This window comes from Balaenoptera acutorostrata, chromosome 19, assembly GCF_949987535.1.
Source record: "Balaenoptera acutorostrata chromosome 19, mBalAcu1.1, whole genome shotgun sequence".
In the NCBI taxonomy this organism is placed as follows: Eukaryota; Metazoa; Chordata; class Mammalia; order Artiodactyla; family Balaenopteridae; genus Balaenoptera; species Balaenoptera acutorostrata.
The window spans coordinates 52146722-52170395 of NC_080082.1; the positions used below are offsets into that span (position 1 = coordinate 52146722).

General features: G+C 47.4%; 1 protein-coding gene across 7 annotated transcripts in view; it reads left to right on the top strand.

The window, feature by feature from the left end:
- SIPA1L3 (signal induced proliferation associated 1 like 3) overlaps nucleotides 1–23674 on the top strand; it is a 240868-nt gene continuing 217194 nt past the window's right edge. For 3 of the 7 annotated variants that reach the window (XM_057534113.1, XM_057534120.1, XM_057534121.1), the window contains exon 1: nucleotides 1–561. The gene's annotated coding sequence lies outside the window, so the exon portion shown is untranslated. Of the gene's footprint in view, nucleotides 562–14522; nucleotides 14645–15895; nucleotides 16000–16063; nucleotides 16231–23674 lie in introns of those variants that run through there. The other 4 variants (XM_057534114.1, XM_057534115.1, XM_057534119.1 and 1 more) reach the window with 4 other exon arrangements.

The window sequence follows — 23674 nt, forward strand, 5'->3', positions numbered from 1 at the left end:
GAGCGCGCATAGACGCCCTTCTCCAAGGCTCCCCTCGGTTGGGGGTCTAGCGCGCTGCTCCGCTATTCCCGCCTCTCCCGAGGCTCGCGCCCTCGGGGTAAGTATCTCGCGCTTTGCGGAGAGGGAGGAAGAGCGTCCACTGAAGGAAGGGAGGAGGCGGACAGGGCTTGGAAAAAGGGAAAAACCGCCCTCGCCGAGCGAGGAGCGCGGTCAACGGGCTGGAGTCTGCAGAAGGCACGCCTCCATCCCTCACGCCCCTCGGGGCTGCGGAAGTACTCTGGAGACTCCAGAGGCACGGAGGCGACAGGTGGACTACCATTCCCAGAAGGCGGCGCGGCCCCGCGCCTACAGCTCCCGGCAGCACCTGCGCACCAGGCCTTTTTCAGCTTGCTGCCGCCTAGGGCGAAACTACAGTTCCCAGGAGGCGTCGCGCGAAGCGGCTTGGAAGTGGGCAGCCTGGAAGTCACTCGGGCCACAAGAGCTGGCGGCGTCTCCAGCAAGCGGCGCGGATCTGGATACCGTGGTCGTGGGGCCCGCTGGGCGGGCAGCCGGGACGCCCAGGTATGTGGCTTCGGGTGCAGGGTCGGCCTCGCGCAAGGGTTGTGGGGAATCGGTGTCCCCTCGGACCCCGAGGGTCAGCGCGGGCGGGCGACTGGGCGGACGGCCGGGTGTGGGCACCGGTTGTTGGGGGCGGCGGCGGCGGCGGCGGGACTCTAGCCCTCCGGACCTGGCCGGTCTCTTGCCCGCATGCTTCAACTTTCCAGACGAGCTACCTGGCGCTGTTGCCGAAGAGCGTGGCATGGGAGTCGGGTAGCAGTGAGTTCGGGTCCTGGCTCTGCCACTCGGGAGGTGCGATATAGGGAAACCGCGCCGAACCTCAGTTTCCCCTTTCAGTCTAACCGGGGAAGAATAGTGTCTGTCTTTTGTTGGGAATTCTGTTGAAATGTTGAGATCTGGTGAATAAAGCATTTGGCACATAGAAGGCACTTATTACGTGTTTGCGTTATTGTTAGCTCCCGAGAAATGGGGTGAAGGTATTATCGACCGAATGTGGTAAGTTGAGGGTGAGCCGAGTCCATAGTTGGCCCTCAATGCAGGGTGGCTGCTGTTAACTGAAATTATTTTGTTTAAGAGCTTTGGTTTGGGAGGCAGAGCCAAGTTCAACCATTAGGTTCTACCATTTACTAGCTGTGTGACCTTGAGCGACAGACTTCACTGCTCTATGCCTTCGTTTCTCTGTCTATAAAATGGGATTTTAATAGTAGCCACCTCGTAGAGTCGTTTTGAGGATGCAATGAGAATACCATTTGTGAAGTGCTTAGAGCAGCAGCTGGCACATAGTCAGCATTTAATAGTACCATTTATTCAGCGTTTTTCCAGTTTCTCAGAGACCCCCTGAGGGTGGGGCTCTGGCTGTAGTGTTGGTCTTCCAGTGGGCCAGACTCAAAACTGGTCTGGTTGACTTCCTCTCCTGCAGCGTCAGGTTCCATCTATGTAAAATGGGGTAACAATATCAGCCTCAGAGGGTTGTAAGGATTTGCTGAGATTGTATTCCTACTCCAGAGCCATCTCTCACTAAGTAGCAGCTCTTATATATTATAATTGTCTTCTTCAGTGTTCTCCATCTGGCCCAGAGACTGCCTAACTGTGGTGGTATGTGACGTGACAGCCCTGAGCTACCCCACGTGTTCACTCCCAGCCTCAGTGTCCCATCTGTGAAATGGTAGTCATAGGACATTTGTGCTAGGGTTGCTTTGATGATCCCAGGAGATAATTCATATTTAGTGTTCAGCACAGGGCCAGGTGTATAGTAAGCACTTAATAAACATGTCTTGTTTTTCTTTTTTTTTCTTTTGTTTTTCTTGATAGGCCTTTGCTGCTTATGTTTGTATTTACAGGGCAGAGCAGCGACAAGGTTAATGTCTCCCCCCCCACCGCCCCAATTTTTATTCACCAGATGTTAAATTGTGGAACATACTGCAGTATAAGGGCCTGAGAAGAAATGGTAGTGACTTGCTATCAGCAGCCCCCCGCTCAGCTCTCACACACTCCTCCCTGCAAGCCAACACATTCACTCTAGTGCTTTATGTACTGTACCACTGCTGCCAGCACTTGATTCTGTCTCAAAGCCCTATTAGCACCCTGAGCTCCAGCTCCAGATGTGGAGCCCGTGTTCCGTGATGTCCTCTGGTGACTGTCCCCTTGGGTACCATGAACTCAAAATGTTCAACCTAAACTCCTTTTCCTCTCAGACCCAGTAGTCACCATCTTGGCAAATGGACCAAGCCAGAAACTTGGGAGTTGCTCTTCTCCCCCAGGCTTCCCAGGTCTAATTGATTGGCAAGAAGGATGGAGCTGTCTTATTTCATAGCAACCATTTCATTGGCCCTTCTTGATCTCCCATCTTGTGGGCACTGAAATTGTCCCTTGGCCACTGAATATGGCCTTTTCCAACAAGATTGAGTTGTTTCTTTCAGGTCACCGAGGATTGATGTATGTGAAACATTGTATTCGTAGGGTGCCGAGAAGGCACTACGGACTTGGCCAGATTGCAATGGCCACAAGTCGGGAGTAAAGCCCTGGCTTTCAGGGGGCCCATTTCTACAGTTTTAGCCTGGCAGAGCTCGGCTGAGTCGCTAAATTTCTTTCTGAAAAGTTACACCGTGTCAGCGGCTTAGAATATCCTCTGTGGGAAGGGCCATCCTGAGCATTTTGGGAGGTAGCATACATACCAGGGAAGAGGCTGGGCAGGGAATTCATTAGCTCTCCGTTTAGGGTGAGTCTGTTGTCAGATCTTTCATTGTAATTGCACTTGGAGATGGGAACCGGTGGTCTCAAATTTGTGCTGACCACTAAATTTGCCTAAGTGCTTTTTTATTATTTATTTATTTATTAAGTTAATTAATTAATCATTTATGGCTGCGTCGCAGGGCTTGCCAGGATCTTAGTTCCCCGACCAGGGATCGAACCAGGGCCTGGGCAGTGAAAGTGCTGAGTCCTAACCACTGGACTGCCAGGGAATTCCCCCTAAGTGCTTTTTTAAATCTGAGGAAATAAAGCAATGACTTGAAAAAATCTTGGTCTTAATTGTTAGTGACAACAGCATGTGGGTTTTTTAGCAGTCTGTGTGGAATGGTCAGAGTTAAACATGAGCCTGTTTTTCAGACATTGCAGTTGTTAGGCGGTAAATCAAAAATGGAATTTAGAATGTGCAGTGATTGGCGCCTTTTTTTCCCTGTAAAAGGTATCTTGCGGTTATATTTCAAACTTCGGTGTAAAAAAATGACACAGGTTATGATAACAGATTAACCTTGTTATGTGTTTAATTCCCCAAATCTAAATTAAATGTCTGTATGTTTTAATAAAAGAATTGAACAGTCATTTCCTCTAAAGTAAAGGGTTTGTTTTTAGCCGTTAGAATGAGATGCTATTGGACCAGTTTGTGCATTTGTGCTTTCTTTAAGACTGACACTGCTGTTTCGTAGCACTGCTCTGGTCATGGCTTTAATTTGTGTGTGTGTGTGTGAATTGGTTGAATTTGGCTTTTAAAAAGTTATGCGGAGATATACATGCTCATAGTAACATGTCAATACAGAGACACATAAGGAAAACAATAGGTGCCACCCTCCACTCCAAAATCCCATCCCCCGAAGACAACCATTTATTCAGACAATGAGTATTTACTGAGTATCCAGTGTCAGGTTTTGGAGATGTCTGAGAGAACAAAGTAGATTCTCTGCCCTTGGAAATTCGGGTAGATGCTCTCACTTACCTCTTTCTATACTTATATGGATGTATGTATGCAAATATTGACTGTTTTCTTCCTTCTCCCTCACCACTCCCCAAAAAAGGAGGGATCAAGACACACATATTTGTAACTTGATTTTTTTTTTTTAATTTTATTTATTTATTTATTTATTTATGGCTGTGTTGGGTCTTCGTTTCTGTGCGAGGGCTTTCTCTAGTTGTGGCAAGTGGGGGCCACACTTCATCGCGGTACATGGGCCTCTCACTATCGCGGCCTCTCTTGTTGCGGAGCACAGGCTCCAGATGCGCAGGCTCAGTAATTGTGGCTCACGGGCCTAGTTGCTCCGCGGCATGTGGGATCTTCCCAGACCAGGGCTTGAACCCGTGTCGCCTGCATTGGCAGGCAGATTCTCAACCACTGCGCCACCAGGGAAGCCCTTGATTTTTTAAATATTTGATAGGGTATATCTTTTCAAGTCATTACATACAGATCTGAATCATTCTTTTTAAAAAAAAAAAAATTTATTTATTTATTTATTTGGCTGTGCTGGGTCTTAGTTGCAGCATGCAGGATCTTTAGTTGCAGTGTGCGGAATCTTTTAGTTGCGGCATGAGAACTCTTAGTTGCAGCATGTGGGATCTAGTTCCCCAACCAGGGATCGAACCCGGGCCCCCCGCATTGGGAGTGCGGCATCTAAGCACTGGACCGCCAGGGAAGTCCCTGACTCATTCTTTTTAACGGCTAGACACGCATTCTTCAGTGTGGACAGACCATGCTCCACACCACCATCTCCCTATTGCTGGACATTTAAGTTGTTTCTGGGATTTCTTTTACATTCACAAACGCACATCCAGTAAGCATTCTGGTACATAGTCAATATAGCATAGTGGCTAACAGCATAAACTCTGGACAGTGAACAAGACAGACAAGATCCTTGCTCTCCTAGGGTTTACATTCTAGCTGAGGGGACACACAATAAACAAGGTAACTTCAGGTGGTTTTAATTTCAGATGGAGGAAATAACAGGGTGGGGGTGATGGAGAGAGGCGTTGGGGCAGACTGGCGGTGGGGAAGGGATTTCTTTTTTTTTTAAATAAAGTATGCTTTCCTCTTCAAATTTTTTTTAATGTTTATATTTTATTTTATTTACTTGTTTTTATGGCTGCATCCGGTCTTTGGTGCAGCACGCGGGCTCTTCATTGTGGCACACGGGCTTCTCTCTAGTTGCGGCACACGGACTCCCTAGTTGAGGCACGTGAGCTCAGTAGTTGCAGTGCGCGGGCTTAGTTGCCCCGCGGCATGTGGGACCTTAGTTCCCCGACCAGGGATCGAACCCGAGTCCCCTGCATTGGAAGGCAGATTCTTTACCACTGGACCACCAGGGAAGTCCCAGGGATGGTTACTTTAGCTTGTGTGGCCCGGGAAGGCCTTCCAGGCCTCTCTGAAGGGGAGTCACGTGAGCTGAGACCTGAATGAGCAAGAGGCATCAGCTGTGCCAGGAGCTGGGCGGGAAGACTATTTCCAGGCAGAGGGAACAGCAAGTGCAAAGGCTCAGATGTGAGAATGAGTTTGCTACAAAAACAGTATCGTTGTGGCTGGAGAAGAGTGAATTCCCATTGTTCAAGTTCACACTACTTTAATTTTTGTAAAATAATAATAATGATGATAATAGCAGCTAACATTTCCTAGTACTTTACTCTGTACTTGGTGCTCTTCTAAGCATTTCACACTTTTCCTCAGTGAATCCTCACAAGGGTCCGGGGAAGATAACTCACTTTACAGAGGAGGAAGCCGACTCCAGGGTCCAGGCTCTTCACCCATAGGCCAAACTCCTCTTCCCAGGCCCTCTTTAGTCGGCTGAGGCGAGTTTAAGAAGTGGATGCAGCATTTCCTTTCCATGTCGTCTGACATGCAAAGCACTGCGGACTATATTTAGTACCTCATTCATGTGGCAGCAGGAGTGGTCTGGGGATGTGGCATCGTTTCCACCGACAGTGAGACACGATGGGGTCAGTTTCTGTTGGGATGTTTAATTGGTTGTTTCAAAACTGAAGGCCCTTCAGCAGAACCTGTCCTCAAATAAAACAAGGTTGACCGCGTGGCTGCCACACCAGACGCAAGTTAGCAAGAAATGAGGTGTGGTGTCGAAGGAGCGTGAACAAGGTGGTGTCCCATTTGGGTGAGCTTTGCAAGAGGACTTGGGCCAGCCAGGGAAAGAGTGTTTCTAAGCACCAGACCAGCTTTATGGACTGTTAAAGTATTAAAATGCAGTCCAGTAATTAAGGTGGTGATGCCTGGCCCTGCAGGGTCTCTGGGACCTGTTCCAGCCACCGTGACTGTGTCCATTTTGATCTGGTGTAGCTTTGACCTTAAGGGTTGTGCACTATTTTGAATGAAGGGCAGGCCTGGTTAGATGTGAGGATGGTAGTGGTTGCTTTTAAGACCAGGAAAAGTACGGAGAGCATCTTTCATCCAGCCATCTATGAAACACTTTTTTCTACCCAGCCTATGTGCCAGGCACCATGCTAGACACTGACAGTATGAAGTCAAATAAGAAGACTCTGGTTCTCAAGGGTCTGCACCGGTACTGTCCATTAGAAATATAATGCGAGCCACCAATGTGAGCCATATACGTAATTTAAGATTTTATGGGGAATCACATTTAAAAGAGTAAAAAGAAACAGGAAATTGATTTTAATAATATATTTTATTTAGTCCAATATAGTATCATTTCGGACTTCCCTGGTGGTCCAGTGGTTAAGACTGTGCTTCCAGTGCAGAGGTCACGGGTTCGATACCTGGTCAGGGAACTAAGATCCGTGTGGCATGGCCAAAAAAAAAAAAAAAAAAAAAAAAAAGCATTATTTCAACATGTAGTCAGTATAAAAATTATTGAGATATTTTACATTCTTTTTTTTTCACATTAAGTCTTCAAAATACAATGTGTATTTTACACCTTCAGCATCTCCATTTGCACCAGCCACATTTCAAGTGCTCAGTAGCCACATGTATTGGACAGTGTGGACCTAGGGTATGAGACTCATATCCTAGGTGATAGGTCAAAGATGCCATCCCTGTTTTATCTTGGTGAATAAGGGCAGATGAGTGGTGAAAAGCATATTTATCATAGGCAGGGGTAGCTAAACTCACAGCTATCATCCATCAAAGGCACCTTCTGGGCCTGGCAGTGTGCTTGGCGTGTGTGACCTGTGTTCTGAGGTGGCAGGGACTCGGATCATCCCCGCTCTGCAGATGGAGAAGCTGAGGTCTGGCAACGAGAGGCCACTTGCTCACAGTTAGGAAGTGATGGAGGCAGAATTTGAACTCAGGTGCATACTCTTAAATCTCTTCAATCTCTGTTGTATATGTTGTGTTTGTGTTTGTTTGAGGGTTTGAGGGATGGGGTCTGAGCTTTGAGCCACAGAAACCATAGGAAGGACTCATCACACAAAATGCATTCCCGGAGTCTGTCAGCATTGATCCTCGAGTTGTATATTGGTGCTGGAGTGCTGGTTTAGACCTGCGTGACTGGCTGATCCCCTCCTTACGATGAGCTCGAGGTTTCCTGGGAACAGGTCTTTACTTCCCAGGAAGGAGAAGGGTCTTTGGGCCCTGAGGACGGTGGGCAGGGTGAGTGAAGGAAACGAGAAAAGGACGCAGCCTACTGAAAGCCCATTCTAAGCAAGCAGCTTATTTGGGTGTGAAGCCTCTCTTCTCTTTTGTCTGCCTCCTGTGGGAGCTGTGTGGCCTTTTCCTGTGAGCTCAGCGACGGCAGAGTTTACCCAGTGTGTGAATCTTGCCCTTGCTCTGATCCAGAGGCATTGCTGGGCTGGGGGATAGCGGGAAGGGGACTCTTTCATCTATGGGAGTCATTGTTCTAGACCCTTAATTACTCTCTTGGTTCAGGGTTCCCCATCTCAGGAGCAAGGAGTGCTTGTTTCTCCTACCCAGACAAGACAGGTGCTGGAGATTCTGAGTCTGTTCATGTCCTCAGGTGGTTGACCTCGTGCCAGCCCCTGTTTCCAGGTGGTAATTCATGAGAGCTTTAACCTTGTAACCACTCTTACCTCCTACTGCTGGACAGTGCCTGGCGTGTAAAAGATGCTCACTAAGTGTCTGTTGGCTGAATTATTGATACGACCCAGCATTCATTGAGCTCTTACTGTGTGCAAGGCACTGCTCCGAGCGCTTTTCATGTAATAGCTCACTTAATCCTCATAAGTACTCCATGGTATAGGTACTCTTATTATTCACATTGCCTATGTAAAGAAACTCAGATCTTGAGAAGTGCAAATCACAAAGTTGGTGAGTGTCAAAGTCAGGATTCAAATCCAAGCCAAGTCCAGGCTCTTAAACGCTCATTCTGCGGTCTCTCTGTGGACGACAGACAGCCGAATGGGGTGGTCAAGCAAGACCACACTGACTAGTTGTAGCCTCTCTATTCCACGTGTGGTCTCTGATCTCCTGGTCCAGGGTAGCCCCGCAGCAAGTCTCAGGCCCCTTTGGGCCTGGAGGCTTGACCATCACTCTGGGTGTGGGGTTTTTCTGTGATTTTGGAACCTGCACTTCCCCTTTCTTTATTTTTTTATTTTTAATTATTTTGGCCGCGTTGCGTGACGTGTGGGGTCTTAGTTCCCTGACCAGGGATTGAACCTGCACCCCCTGCCTTGGAAGCGCAGAGTCTTAACCCCTGGACTACCAGGGAAGTCACCCTTTTAAATAACAAAAACGCACTGGATATTTGACATTATTAAGAAATTCTTGTTAATTTTTTAGGTGTGATAATGATACTGTGGTTCTGCTTAAGAAAAAGCCCTAATCTTTAAGACTTATATTCTTTTTTTTATAAATTTATTTTATTTATTTTATTTTTGACTGCGTTGGGCCTTCGTTGCTGCGCGCGGGCTTTCTCTAGTTGTGGCGAGCGGGGGCTACTCTTCGTTGCAGTGCACGGGCTTCTCACCGCGGTGGCTTCTCTTGTTGCGGAGCACGGGCTCTAGGTGCACGGGCTTCAGTAGTTGTGGCTTGCGGGCTCTAGAGTGCAGGCTCAGTAGTTGTGGTGCACGGGCTTAGTTGTTCTGCAGCATGTGGGATCTTCCCAGACCAGAGCTCGAACCCGTGTCCCCTGCATTGGCAGGCGGATTCTTAACTACTGCGCCACCAGGAAAGCCAATACTTATATTCTGAAATACCTATGAACTGTTAAGACAGCTGAGATTTGCTTCAAGATAATATGGATGGGCAGGGAGTGGAGGGGGCGAAGTGTATGGACGAGTAAAGAGATAAAGGAAGATTGGCCATGAGGTGATTCTGTTGAAGCTGGCTAGAGGAGGTTTATTACTCTTCTTTTTTTTTAAATTGATTAATTAATTTATTTATTTATATTTTTTGGCTGTGTTGGGTCTTCGTTTCTGTGCGAGGGCTTTCTCTAGTTGCGGTGAGCGGGGGCCACTCTTCATCACGGTGCACGGGCCTCTCACTATCGCGGCCTCTCTTGTTGCGGAGCACAGGCTCCAGACGCGCAGGCTCAGTAGTTGTGGCTCACGGGCCCAGCTGCTCCGCGGTATGTGGGATCCTCCCAGACCAGGGCTCGAACCCGTGTCCCCTGCATTGGCAGGCAGATTCTCAACCACTGCGCCACCAGGGAAGCCCTATACTCTTCTTTTCACCTTTGTGTGCTTGAAACATCTCACCGTGAAAAGTTAGAAGCAAGTATAACAAATTTCACTCAGCGTTTGTGTGTTTCAAGCTCGAGTGTAGTATGGAGGAATTCCCTGCCTCTGCCCAGTTCACTTATATAGTAAAAAGGGTTTTTGTTTTTTTTTTCATCAGACGAGTCAATACTTGGCTCAAAGCTCTGGAAACCCCTTTGGTAAAGCAGCATCCGGCCACAGCGAGGGCATCAGCGAGCCTGCAGAGGCCACACGCTTCCCCAGCTGCTCTGAGCACTGACCACGAGGGCGCTGGTTCTCTGAGTCAGTTTGCAGAAGTCCCTCTTCCCTGAGATCTGGTTCCCTCCAGCACCTGACCGTGGGGCGCCTCCCACATTTTTTCCAAAGACGTGTTCCAGCAGGAGGCCTCAGATCCTCCCCCCATCCTCCCCTCAGGACAGCCGTGCGCAGATCCTTCCTCTGATGTGTCTTTGTCAGGGCCCCACATGGAACCAGAATCCAGCATTTGGTTTGCCTCCAGCCCTGCAGCGGGAGGCAGGGAAAGTGCCCCCTTTCAGTTCTTTTGACTTTTGACAACGCTGCAAGATGCAGCATGTGCCGGTGCCACGGACCTGATGATATTTCTCATCAAGCCAGCAGATAAAACTCCTTGACAGCATACGTTCACTCTTCCCCCTTCACATCAAGCAGAGATTCCTGTTGCATCTGTTCTTTTGGGGTCTCTAACTGAACAGCAAGTCAGTGTGGGGCAGAAATCCTTGTGTGAAAGTGGCAGGAAAAGAGGGCACCCTCATTTGGGGGTTTCTGCTTGGGGTTTGCTTGCTAGATGGGTAGCAGTGGTTGATGTGAACAGGAGCTCGGCACTGATCCTGCCCGAGGCTGGCGGCATTTGTTCTGATGCTTAGCTCTTTATACCATGCTCTTGGTTTGCGGGAGGAAGGCAGGCGAAGTCCTGCAGTCCCTCCGGCTCCCTCAAGTATCTGCCTCCAGCACCCTCATCAGTTCTGCCTTTCCTTTTCCTTCACAGGCTCTGAGGTGGCGTCCAGCATGGAGAGAACATTAGGATCACTGTCACCAGTTTAGGCGGCTTGCTTTTTCCGGGTTTCTCAGTATAGACCTGGCACATGTTGGATCTGAGGGTGGCAAACCCCAAACACTGACACTGATTCTGAGTTTTTATTTATTTATATTTTATTTTGGCTGCGCTGGGTCTTTGTCACGGCGTGCAGGCTCTTTGTTGCGGTGCGTGGGTTCTAGAGCGCCGGGCTCAGTAGTTGCGGCGTGTGGGCTTAGTTGCCCCGCGGCATGTGGGATCTTAGTTCCCCGACCAAGGATCGAACCCGTGTCCCCTGCATTGGAAAGTGGATTCTTAACCACTGGACCACCAGGGAAGTCCCTGACTTTTAAACTTACTCATTCAACAGGTGTTCACCCAGCTGAATGCTCTTCTAGGTACCAGGTTTACAGCAGTGAGCAAGGCAGACAAGGCTTCTCCCCTTCCGGGACTCTCATTCAAGTGGGGAATTCAGACAGTAAACAGATAAATAAGATGTATACTGTGTTAGATGGTAATAAATGCTAAGCAGAAGAAATTAAGAAAGGGGATGTGAGGTATCAGGGTGGAGGGTGTTGAAGTTTTAGACAGGGTGGCCAGGGATGGCCTCCCTGGGAGGTGGCTTGAGTTCACACCTAAAGGAGGTGAGGCAGTGTGAGCAGTGGAGGTTTCTGGGCAGAGGCAGCAGCCAGTGCAAAGGCCCTGAGGCAGTGGCTCAGAGCAGAGTGGAGGAGGATAGAGTGGGAAGGCATGAGGGCAGAGAGGTGTCGGGTTTGCAACTAGTGCAGCCTTGTCTATTCTCTGAGATGGGCGATATTGCAGGGTTGATTGAGTTATTAAATTTCATTAAGCTTTTTTTTTAAAACTTTTTATTTTATATTGGAGTATAGTTGATTAACAATGTCGTGTTAGTTTCAGGTATACAGTACAGTGATTCAGTTATACATATACGTGTATCTATTCTTTTTCTAATTATTGTCCCATTTAGGTTGTAAAAGGATAAATTTCACTAAGTTTTGAATAGTGGACACACACACGGAACCAAAGGGACAAAAATAAAGCACCGAATTCCCTTCCCCAGAGGCCACCACCATCCCAAATTCTTGTTTACCAGTTCCTTGACACTGCACTGAGTCAGTTTCCTGGCTTATATTAGGTTGAATCGAATGAAATTGCTTTTTTGTGGGTCAAGAGTGGTTGAATATTGGCAGTTTTATGACGTTCAGCCTAATAGCTTCCTTTCCAGCGTCCAGGAACTTGACCCATCCTTTCTTGCCCCAGGGGTTGGTGGTCAGAGGTTGGGACCCCCTTTCTGCACCCACACATCTCTTTCATGACTGGCCCAACAGTGTCAGCGACACCAGTGTGTGAAAAACCCCTGCCCCACCCATAGCCCCTGGCTGCTGTTAAGCCTGACAAGAAGCTCCCTCTTCCTACTGGAGCCTTATCTAGGGGTGGTATTAGTCATTCTTTGGCTTTCTGCATCTTGGTGCCACCAGTTTTGAAATCACAGATAGCTCCCAGAGGGAAGGGCACCCCTGGACTCTTGCCAGCTGTTTGGCATGACTTACATGGCAGGGGTGCTCTCTGGGGCTGGGCAGAACTTGTGGCCATTCTGTATCAGTAACTGGGCAGAGTAGCTGGCAGAGTACCCAGCCTGGAGTGTCCGGGAGAAGCTGCTGGGACCGTGGAGGCTCAGGCTGTGGGAGGAGGTCTGAAGAACGATGGTTTGGACTCGGGAGAAAGGCCTTCCGCCCCTCCTGTGTGTCACAACCCTGTGCTGACCAGAGAGTCACACAAACGGAGCCCCAGGGCGCTGGGCTGGGTCCTGGAGGTGAAAAGACTTATGGATCCAGCTTTGGGGGAGTTCAGTCAGAAAGTTGTGTCAGTTGGTATGCCTTTGGCTGCAAACAATAGTTAATAGCAACAACAGCAGCAGCAAATAGGTCATTTATACAATGTCTACTGTATGCTAAGCACTGTGCTAGGCGCTTCCCACAAAGTGACTCATTTAAGCCTCCCAACAATGCTGTAAGTATGCTTATTATTCCCCTTTTGCAGATGAGGCAACTAAATTTAAATAACTTGCCCAACAGCTAGACAGTGGTGGTGACAGGATTTGGATCCCGGGAACCTGACTCCAGAGGCCACACTCTGAACATTTTATCACTTTGTGCTACTGCAGTGGTGCTCAAACCTGAGCAGGCTCCGGAGTCCCCTGGAGGGCTTGTTAAAACACATATTGCCGGGCCCCACCCAGCGCCTCTGATTCAGTAGGTCTGGCTTGATAATTTGCATTTCTAACAAGTCCATAGATAGGCAGCACCAGGGTAGAATAATTAAGCAGTTCCACAATGCCTGTAAGAAGCCCAGCCCTCTCCACCATCCTTGGTGTGTCTTCTGTGTCCTCAGGATGTCCTTGTGGCCACAGGATGACTGTCACAGCTCTGGTCATCACACCCTGACAAGGCTATATCCAGTAGCAGAAAGAGGGCATCTCTCACTGTGTCTCTCTTAGGAGCGTGGAAACCTTTCAAAGACACCCCACCTCCCAGATTCCCCTCATACCTCATTGGCCAGCATTGTGACACATGACCATGCTTGGGCAAAACACAGGCAAGGGCCAATCAGGATTTACTGTCAGCGCTGGGGCTAAAAGCATCCTCACCTGAAGGACAGGACTGCTGGGAGGAGTGCCACTACAGGAATAAAATTGGAGTACTATTTAGGAAAAGACTGGGAGAGGGGGATGGATATTGGGTAGGCAAACAATTGGATCTGCTACAGAAGTTAGGGAAACAAAGTGGAAGCATAGTACCTATATGTTTCTGTGTCATTGTCCTTGCCAACTTCATTTTGTAATTACCTGATTCAGGACATAGCTTTTTGTTCTCTAATCATTTCCACCTTCAAGAATGTGTATATAGAGTCCCTGTATCATAGGAGTTCTCGGTCTTGACAAGAAACAAAATATTTTATCTGAACATTCAGAGAAACCCAAGCTGGATGACGAGGCAGCAGTCTGAGGGGCAGTGTGCAGGGTCCATGAGTGCACTCAGTCTGCTCAGAAACACTTGGATCTCCTTTCTCTGCTTCTGACCAGTTCCTATTCAAGGTACTCCTCAAAGAGGCTCAGTTTCCCCCTTTGAGGACTGCCTTGTACGGTGGTTGTGAGGATGAAAGAATAGGATGCAGGGAGTTCCCTGGCAGTCCAGTGGTTAGGACTCAGCACTTTCACTGCTGGGGCCCGGGTTCAATCCCTGGTTGGGGTACTAAGATTCCACAAGCTGGCACAGTGCCAAAAACAAACAAAAAAAGGATGTGGGTCAGGTGCTTACCCCCAGTAACTGGCTCACGGTGGTAAGTGCTCAAGAATGTGGCCCCTCTGGGCATATACCCAGAGAAAACCATAATTCAAAAAGACACATCTACCCCAATGTTCACTGCAGCACTATTTACAATAACCAGGTCATGGAAGCAACCTAAATGCCCATCAACAGACAAATGGATAAAGAAGATGCGGTACATATATACAATGGAATATTAGTCAGCCATAAAAAGGAACGAAATTGGGTCACTTGTAGAGACATGGATGGGCCTAGAGACTGTCATACAGAGTGAAGTAAGTCAGAAAGAGAAAAACAAATATCGTATATTAACGCATATATGTGGAATCTAGAAAAATGGTACAGATGAACCAGTTTGCAAGGCAGAAATAGAGACACAGATGTAGAGAACAAACGTATGGACACTAAGGGGGGAAAGTGGCAGGGGTGGTGGTGGTGGTGGGATGAATTCGGAGATTGGGATTGACATATATACACTAATATGTATAAAATAGATAACTAGTAAGAACCTGCTGTATAAAAAAATAATAAAATAAAATTTTTAAATATGGCAAAAAAATTTTTTTTTCTTGGAATTAAAAAAAAAAAGAATGTGGCCCCTGCTACTAACATATTAAATGTGACATTAATTGAACAGTTTTAATTTAATTATCCCACCCTCTCCTCCCAACAACACATGAAAGTGACCATTCATTTTGCAGGCTGACATTTCCTATGGGTGCCTGTTGCTACTGCTTATGGACCCGGTATAAAGCCGTTGCCCTGCAGGACTGCCGAGGGACTGAGGAATGAAGCGCAGGCTGTGGAGCCAGACTACTTGGGCGTAAGTCCTGGTTCCATCTCAGGCTCCCGTGTGACCTTGGGCAAGCCACTAGCCTTGCAGTGCCTCAGTTTCCATATCTTTAAGGTGGTAATGGTACTGTCCTCCTAGGTTGTTGAGAGAGTTCAGTGCATTCAGGCACGTAAAGCATTTAGAGCACTGCAGCGCCTGGCCCACAGTGACCGCTCAGTACACATGCTGTATCTTGTTCTTTCAATATTTTGTGCCAGTTTATTCACAGGAAACTGTAAGCTCCCTGAGGGCAGGGTTTATGTGGTTTTTGTTTATCACTGAGTCCTAATGCAGGACTCAGAGTAGATGTTTTGTATATTTTTTCTGTGGATGAAAAGAAGGACAGTAAGAGTCGTTCTTTTTTTTTTTTTTTCTTCCCTTCAGCTGCCCAGAATTTAAACTCTGTGACTATAATTACCCCCTGTTTTGAAGATAAAAGCTGAACCTGATTGAATCTGAGGGCAGCATGTGATAACTGCAGCTGGTGTTTATTGAGCATTTTTGTGCGTTAGGGCTAAGCGCTCACTCTAAGCTCTCACTGACACCCCACACTCACCCCATTTTACGGATGAGGAAACTGAGGCCCAGTTGGGCGGACCTGTCTTTCCTCTTGAGAGGAGATGTAGTGCAGCGGTTAACAACTGGAAACCCAGAGTTGCTCTGCTTGGCTTAACCCTCTGCCCCACCACTTTCTTGCTGGGTGACCTTTAGCCTGTGACTTCTCTGTTCTTGAACTTTCTCTTATGTAAAATAGGAATGCTAATAGTGCTGACTTAGAGGGTGGCTGTGAGGGTTGGGGGAAGTAATTCACGTGAGGTGCTCAGAACAGTGTTTGTGCAGAGTGAGCGTGGTGGCAGGGTGCGGGGAGGGGGTTAGGGTTCTGGGGGCTGTTATTGTTAGGCAGAACCATTCCGTTGTGCTTCCCAAGCTGGCCGGAGGAGTCCAGCAGCAGTGCTTAATCATTAAGCGACGCTGCCCCTGCGAGCTAGCTCCCCCATCTGCATGGGGAAAGGAGCCCACCTTTGGTGTGTGCGGCTGTGAATGAAGCGGGCAAGCCCAGGGCAGGGGATGCTCTGGGCGCTGATCCAACCCCCGCTCTGTCAGCGAACAGGTGGCCTGTTCCTGGATCCAAGGTAACCGACCAGCCGCCTTTGTTACCTTGAGCTTTCACTTAAGCCCATTCAGGCTCCTCAGGCCACGTGTCTGATGAGTAAGGAGTCCTTTTATTTCCCTCCCCCACAGGGACCCTTGGCAAAACAGCCCTCTTTGGGAACTCGCCTGTTCGCAGAGACCAGCCATCTCTCGGGGAACTCCGGTGGCTGGCGTGTTTTTCTTGCGGCTGTTGAGTAAGTCGCTGTTAGAAGCTGGCACGGCAGGTTCCCGCTTCCGCATTCCAGACACCCACAGCGGGCTGTGGGGAGGCACCACCCACCCGACAGGGAGGGCGAGGGCGGGGCGGCCTGCTGAGAGCAGGCAGGTGGCCTTGGCCTGGACGGGACTGGAGCCGGGAGCCTGGAGCTCCCCTCATAGTCACCTGCCTACTTTGTGATCCAGGCTGTGCTCGGAACATCTTTCAGGTGAGTGGTGATTGTTAAGTTTGGTAGTGACTTGTAGAGGAGAGGAAGTTAATAGCGTGTTTTTTCTTTTCGGGAATTAGACCCGTGTTTTTTTTGTTTTCTTTTTCCCTCCTCTCCCATGAAATGTTTACCTGTCTGCTGCTAACTGTGAAGAAAGGGTGGGCGGAGCGTTGAGGGAGTGAGAAGGAAATGGAGGATATTTCTCCCCGGAGAAGGCATCGTGAATGTTGAGCTCCCAGGGGATGCAAACTTCTGTACCAGTGGGGCATCCCAGCCTGGTACAGATGAGCTGTGTGGTCTCAGGCAAGTTCCTTTCCCTCTCTGGGCCTCAGTTTCCTCATCCGATGAAGTGAGAAATAGCAGTACCCACTCACCTTTCCAATGAATCACCTTTGTAAAGTGCTCGCAGCCTGGGCACAGAGTGGTGCTCAGTGTCAGCTGTTCCCGCCCCCACCCCAACCCCCAGCCCCCCAAATTCCCCGTCTGACCTTGTCTCTTGACTTCTCAGCTGCTGCTGGCTGTACTCCAGCTACACTGGCCTCCTGCTGTTCCTCCCTCAGGGCCTTTGCCCTGGCTGTTCCCTCTGCCTGGAACACTTCCCTGGTATCCCCAAAGCTCCCACCCGCTTCGGGTCTCTGCTCAAATGTCACCTTCTCAGTGAGGCCTCTCTCCACATTAAACAGCACCTTCTCCATCACACTCTGGCCCTTTACTCTGCTTTAGTTTTCTTCATGGCATGACCACTTGACATGTTTCTTATCCCCTCCTCCCCCACTGTAGGCTCCAGGAAAGCACAGGTACTTCTGTCTCTCCTTGTAGAACAGTTCCTGGCATGTGGTAGGTGTGGGATAAACTGTTTTATGAGTGAATTTATGATGGTGTCCGAGGAAGGGTGGCTGTTCCTATCTGGGTTTTGAGGAGAATGTCAACATATCCTCAGATCTGCAACTGAGGGTGGGGCGGTGGCGTGCACACACCCCCCCTTGGTCACGCAGTGGTCCTCGGGCCTCCCTGCAGTGTCCGGCCCTCTGACTTCTCGTCCCTCAGCCCCTCCCGTCTGTGCAGCCTGGGCCCTGGCAGCGGCATGGGTGCATGTGGCATGGAACAGATGGCCTTGGCCCTAGTGAGTGCAGAGGATGTGTGCAGGTTAGTTCAGGTGAGGAAGGCTTTGTCAAAAACACCACCCACACACACACACACCCACCCACACACCCACACACCCATGTATATGGAAAGCCGACTTTATCGTCAGGCCCTCTTGAGTGTTCCTGCAGTGGTGGGGGTCAGGGAATACCTTGGAAATAAGAATTAACTGTCCAGGCAGAGTTTTTCGGTCTCCCCTGCTTTAACAGGCAATAATTCTTGTTCTGGGGCTGAACAGGTTTTAATTAAATGGTGAACCTCCAAGAGTCTGTGTAATAGCTGACACCTCCTCATCTGTTTCCTCCCGGTGTCAGCAATCGATTCTGTAAAAATATCTTGGGCAGGGCTTCCCAAAGCTCCACAGAGCGAGCTCAGCAGCCCTCTCGGGTTTCTCCCAACAGCATGAGGCACTGAGGGACTGAGGTGTGTACTGCCTTCACACACATCATCACACCTCAGTGCCTGCTGCTACTAGAAGAATGTGCAAAGTGTCAGAGGAGCAGCTCCTACGACATCTGACTGTGTCCTTTGAGCTCCAAGTGCAGTGGTTTTGGAGTTGTGTTGGGGGCCCTGTTGCACATAATGTTCAAGTCCCAGCACTGCCCGAGCTCTAGGCATAGCACTTATCTTCACTAAACCTCGGTTTCCTTATCTGGAAAATGGGAATAATTAATAGTACCTGCCTTAAATGAGAAGTTAAAAGTGAGATGGGGTGACCTAGTTAGCAGTGCGTCTAGTGCATTGAGCACTCACTAAATGGGGATAGTAATTATTTTTATGAATTGGTTTCAAGCCCTTTAAAATTTTTTCCAGTCCCTTTTTTGTGGGCTCCTCTCTACCCCACCCCCATGTCAAGCATCCTCCTACAATCCTTCACCCATGGGAACAATCAAGTACTGTATGTATCTTTCCACATAATTTTCCATGGTTATATAATCCTATGGGGGAAATATTATCCTATAAGGGATAATATTGCTGTCAGTTTCCCACATTTTGCTTTTCTTACATGGCAATACTGTGTGGAAATGCCTCCAGTTTCTCAGGGTAATGCTCGAATTTGCTCTTTTTAAGGGCTGTGTAACACATGGAGGTGTGGGTGTACCATAATTTATTTGACCTGGCTGTTACTGATGTGCATTCCCTTTGTTTCTAGTTGATTTTTCCCTCCAAATTATTATTTTTATTGATAGCTTTTAAAAATTAGATTGCAGACATCCAGCCTGCTTAGCCACTTTGTTAAGCTCTAAGCCTTTGAGAATGAATAGGAAGTAGCATTAGTATAATGAGGCCTCTTGCCCAGATAGGAGATGTATTTTCTGAGGGCTCTCACCAGGTCCAGCACAATGTTGAACCACGTACTTTATTTTTTTATTTTATTTTATTTTTTTATTATTTATTTATTTGGTTGCATGGAGTCTTATTTGTGGCAGGCGGGCTCCTTAGTTGTGGCTCGCCAGCTCCTTAGTTGTAGCATGTGGTCTACTTAGTTGCAGCTCCAGGGCTCCTTAGTTGTGGCTCGCCAGCTCCTTATTTGCAGCACGTGGGCTCCTTAGTTGTGGCATGCGGGCTCCTTAGTTGTGGCATGTGAACTCTTAGTCACGGCATGCATGTGGGATCTAGTTCCCTGACCACGGATCGAACCCAGACCCCCTGCGTTGGGAGTGCGGAGTCTTATCCACCACGCCACCAGGGAAGTCCCTGAACCATCTACTTTAAATGCTTTTTAATTACAAAAGTGATTAATAGATTCCTCACGCTTAATACAGATTAGTTGTGCTTAATGAGTACTTATTGCCAAATAAGAGAGAGAAAACTTCAAGTTTTTTCCTATTAACAATCTTTGTTGGAAAGAAGAACACGCGAGAGGAGTTTGTGATCTATTGGCAAGTTTCTTTTTTTGGTGGTACTTCAGTTAAGGAATATATTTGGCTTCCTGGAACTTGTGCAGTGGCGTACACACTTAGAGGTCTGTTTCAGTTCTCTGCTGCTATATAACAAGCGACCCCAAACTTAATGCCTTAAAATGATAGCAGTTTATTATTTCTCATGAATCTCTGATTGACTGAGGCTCGATGGCTCTTCTGCTGGGGGTTTTTTTTTTTCAGTATTTATTTATTTATTTGGCTGCCCCGGGTCTTAGTTGCGGCATGTGGGATCTTTAGTTGAGGCGTGCAGGCTTTTCACTTGCGGCATGCGGACTCTCTTAGTTGTGGCATGCATGTGGGATCTAGTTCCCTGACCAGGGATCGAACCTGGGCCCCCTGCATTGGGAGCACGGAGTCTTAGCCACTGGACCACTGGGGAAGTCCCTCTTCTGCTGGTTTGGATTGGGGTCTCTCGTGTGGCTGGAGTCAGAAGATGGATGGGCTGGAATATGCTCAAGATGGTTTTACTCACATGGCACCTTGGAGATGGCTGGACCCCTCTCTCTAGTCTCAGAACCTCTCCTTCCACATGGTCTCGCCAGCCAGTAGCTGGATTTAGAACATGGCAGCCCAGGGCTTCCTATACCTTCTTATGGTGTAGGTCCAGAACTGACCCAGCATCAGCCCATATTCAGTGTGGGAAGGAAGACGGAAGTCTTGAATTCTGGAAGGTGGAGCCTATTGGGGCCCATCTTTGGAAACCACCACAGCCTTTGTTTTCTCACATAAGAAGTGCAGAGGTCATCAGGACCAGGTGGTGCTGCAGCTTAGCATCTCTAGTGCCCCAGGCTCCTGTTTATCTGCATTGCTGCCCTTAGCCTAGTAGCGATAAGAAGGCCGCAGCGTCTCCAGCCCCACATCCAATTACAGGCAGAAAGAAGCAAAGTTCTGAGGAAAAGAAATAGCACCTCTGTCAGGAAACCAAAGCCCTCCCTGAAATCCCTAGCAGACTTTTGCTTCCGTCTCTTTGGCTAGAACTTTGTGACAAAACCACCCCTTGCCAAAAGGAAGTCTCGGAAATGCAATTTTTAAGCTGTGCTTATTACCACCCCTGACAGAGGGTCAGTTAAGGAAGCAGCTGGGAGAAAGGACATGCTGGGTAGGCATCTAGGAGTGATGTGTTCAGACAGCCAAAGACATGATAGGTAAACTGAGGCAGCGTGCATTCATTTATCAACCGTTTAATAAGTACCTGGAATGGGCGAGGCACTGCGCTTCTTACAGAGGCTACAAGGATCAGAGAAGTGGACACATTTGGGCCTAAAACTGACCAGGATCATTTGCTGGTCTGGACCAGATAATTGCTCAGCTCTTGTCTCCCATGTAGATGTTTGGAGTTAGACTAAAGATCATAATAATAGCCAATCTCATGAAGGGTTTAATTTGTGAAGAGGAACTATGAACCAACTCATTTAATCTAATGGCCCAGTGAAGTAGGCACTGTTATCATCACCCCCTTTTCCGAAGCAGAAACAGAGGTACAGAGAAATTAAATAACCTGCCATACGGCTAAGGAGTAGTAGAGTCGACATGCAGTCTCTGGTGGTCAGGCTCCAGAGTCTGTGTACTGAACCACTGCGCTCTACTGCTTTAGTTTATTACAAGAAACGATTCTTCTTGAAATGAATATGTAAGTGACAGCAGAACAAAACATGAGATAGAAACCATTTACTACTCCATCCCTCACTCCTGCTTCCTGCCTCATTGGTCTTAATCTGTCAGTAAGCTGGTGTATGTTCTTTCTCACCTCTTTGTAAATGCATTCCGTTTTTTAAAGACGGCCTTTGGACACACAGAATCAGATTAATCATAATCCTTGGTGCATGATACAATGGTGTTTTTAGTCTGTACAAAAATGTCTGTTACAATGAATAGCCTTTAACCTACTACCTGCCCAAGAACTAGAACATTACCTACCAATAACTTATATGAAACTGGTATTTCCCATTCAATCCCCGGTCTGCTCTCCCAGGGGTGACCACCATCTTGAATTTTTTGTTTATCATTCTTTGTCTTAAAATAATTATTTTTGAACTTTTACAAATGATATCATAGTCTTCTGGGACTTGCATTTTTCAGTTAATACTGTGATTGATCCAGACCATTTGGTACAGTGGTATTTCATTTTTTACTGCTATGTAATATTCCACTGGCTGAATATACCACATTTTTGTTTAAGTCATTTCCATGACAATGCATATTTTAATAGTTTCCAGATTTTTTTGCTATTCGTGGGCTACTGTGAATGTTGTTACACACATTTCCTGATGTGCACAGACAAGAATTTCTTTGAGGTATGTACTAGGCACAAGATTGGTGGGTGTAGGATATGAGCATCTTTAACTTTGCCAAATATCATCAAACTGTTCTCTAAACATTCCCACCAAGGATGTATAAGAGTTCCTGTTGTTCTGTATCCTGTTACACTCGGTTTTGTAAAAGCTTTTTTATTTTTGTCAGTCTGATGGATAAGAAATGAAATCTCATTGTGGTTTTAATTTGTATTCTTCTGAAGACTAGTAAGGCAGTCTTTTCATTTATGTTTCTTCTTTTGGATATAGCCTGTTCATGCTTTTTGCTTCTTTTTCTTTTTCTTATTGGTTTGTGGGTGTTCTTTATATAGCCTGGTTACTCATCCTGGGGCTGCAGCCTATTTAACCTAATGAAAGTTTTATGATTCTCATGTCCCCGTTTCCTTGGTTGTCTCTGCTTGTTCTCTCTCTCCCCAACTCCATGATACCTCTTTGTGTACCCCAGCTCACAGTGATTCTCTCTGGAACAGTACTCAAATTATGGGCATTTTTATACATTTGTATGGATATATGACTATACTTGTTCCACCCACTGTAACATAGCTTTGTAATCCCAGGTGTATCAGGATTAGGTTCAGCTGTATATAATAGAATTATTTATTTATTTCTCTCTCACATAAAGGAGCCCAGTGATAAGGAGGCCAGGGCTGCACTCTAATCAGGGACTCAGGTTCCTTCTCCGTTTTTGCTCTACCATCCTTGTGCTGTCACCTCATGGTTCAAGATGGCTGCTCAAGCTCCAGCCATTATATCTCAGCAAGCAAGAAAGAAGGGATGAAGATGGGCACCCCTACTTAATGGAAGTTGCACACAATAATTCTGCTTACAGACTCTTGCCCAGAACTTAGTCACAGTACCATATATAGTTATAAGGGAATCTGGGAAATGTATTTCACATGGCCTTGTTCTTAGTTAAAAATCAGACAATATTACTAAGTTAAAAGGGGAGACTAAATACCAGATTAGGCAACCAACAACTTTACTAGTTCTGAAATGTTCCCTAAAAATGGCTCTTAAAGGAGTTGCCAGACGCCAGGGTGGTACCTCTAGATGATGCACCCCCCTTTTTTTTTAAATTTATTATTTTTGGCTGCGTTGGGTCTTCGTTGCCGTGTGCAGGCTTTTCTAGTTGCGGCAAGCAGGGCTACTGTTTGTTGTGGAGTGCGGGATTCTCATCGTGGTGGCTTCTCTTGTTGCGGAGCATGAGCTCTAGGTGCATGGGCTTCAGTAGTTGCAGCACGCGGCTTCAGTAGTTGTGGTGCGTGAGCTCAGTAGTTGTGGTGTGCGGGCTCAGTAGTTGTGGCTCGCGGGCTCTGGAGCTCAGGCTCAGTAGTTGTGGCGCATGGGCTTAGTTGCTCCGCGGCATGTGGGATCTTCCCAGGCCAGGGATAGAACCCGTGTCCCCTGCATTGGCAGGTAGATTCTTAACCACTGCACCACCAGGGAAGTCCCATAAATATCTTTTTAGAATTGATTTGTTCCAATCAAGACCCAGCACGTTTCACTGTTGGATTTGGTTCACATGCCTATTATGTGTTGTTTAATCTACAGGTTCCCCGTCCCTCCCTTTTTTTTTTTTCTTTTATAATTTATTTGTTGAGAGAAGCCATGTCATTTGTCTTGCAGATTTTGTACAGTCTGTGTCTGGCTGATTGTATACCTGTGGTGATATTTAATGAGTTCTTCTGTCCCTGTGTTTCCTATGAATGGGTAATTGGATTCCGAGACTGGATCAGATTCATATTTGAGATGTACACACACACGCACGTGTGTGTGTTGCTGGTGTGTGTATATCCATTAGGGTATGTAAAGCCTATTGTCTCTTTCTGTGATGTTCTGTAGAGTTAACGACTGTAAATGACCGTTGCCTAGACCCATGCTTTCACTTGGGGTTTGCAAAAATTGCAAACTTCCTCTTCATTTATTAGCTGGACTATTCCTCTAGAGAGAAACCTCCCTCATCTATTATTCAGTTATCCTGAGGGTACTGACTCTTTTGAACTTCTGTTTACATTAGAAATGAGTAGTGAACAATTGGGCTGGTGGTTTCTAATCGGCTGATTT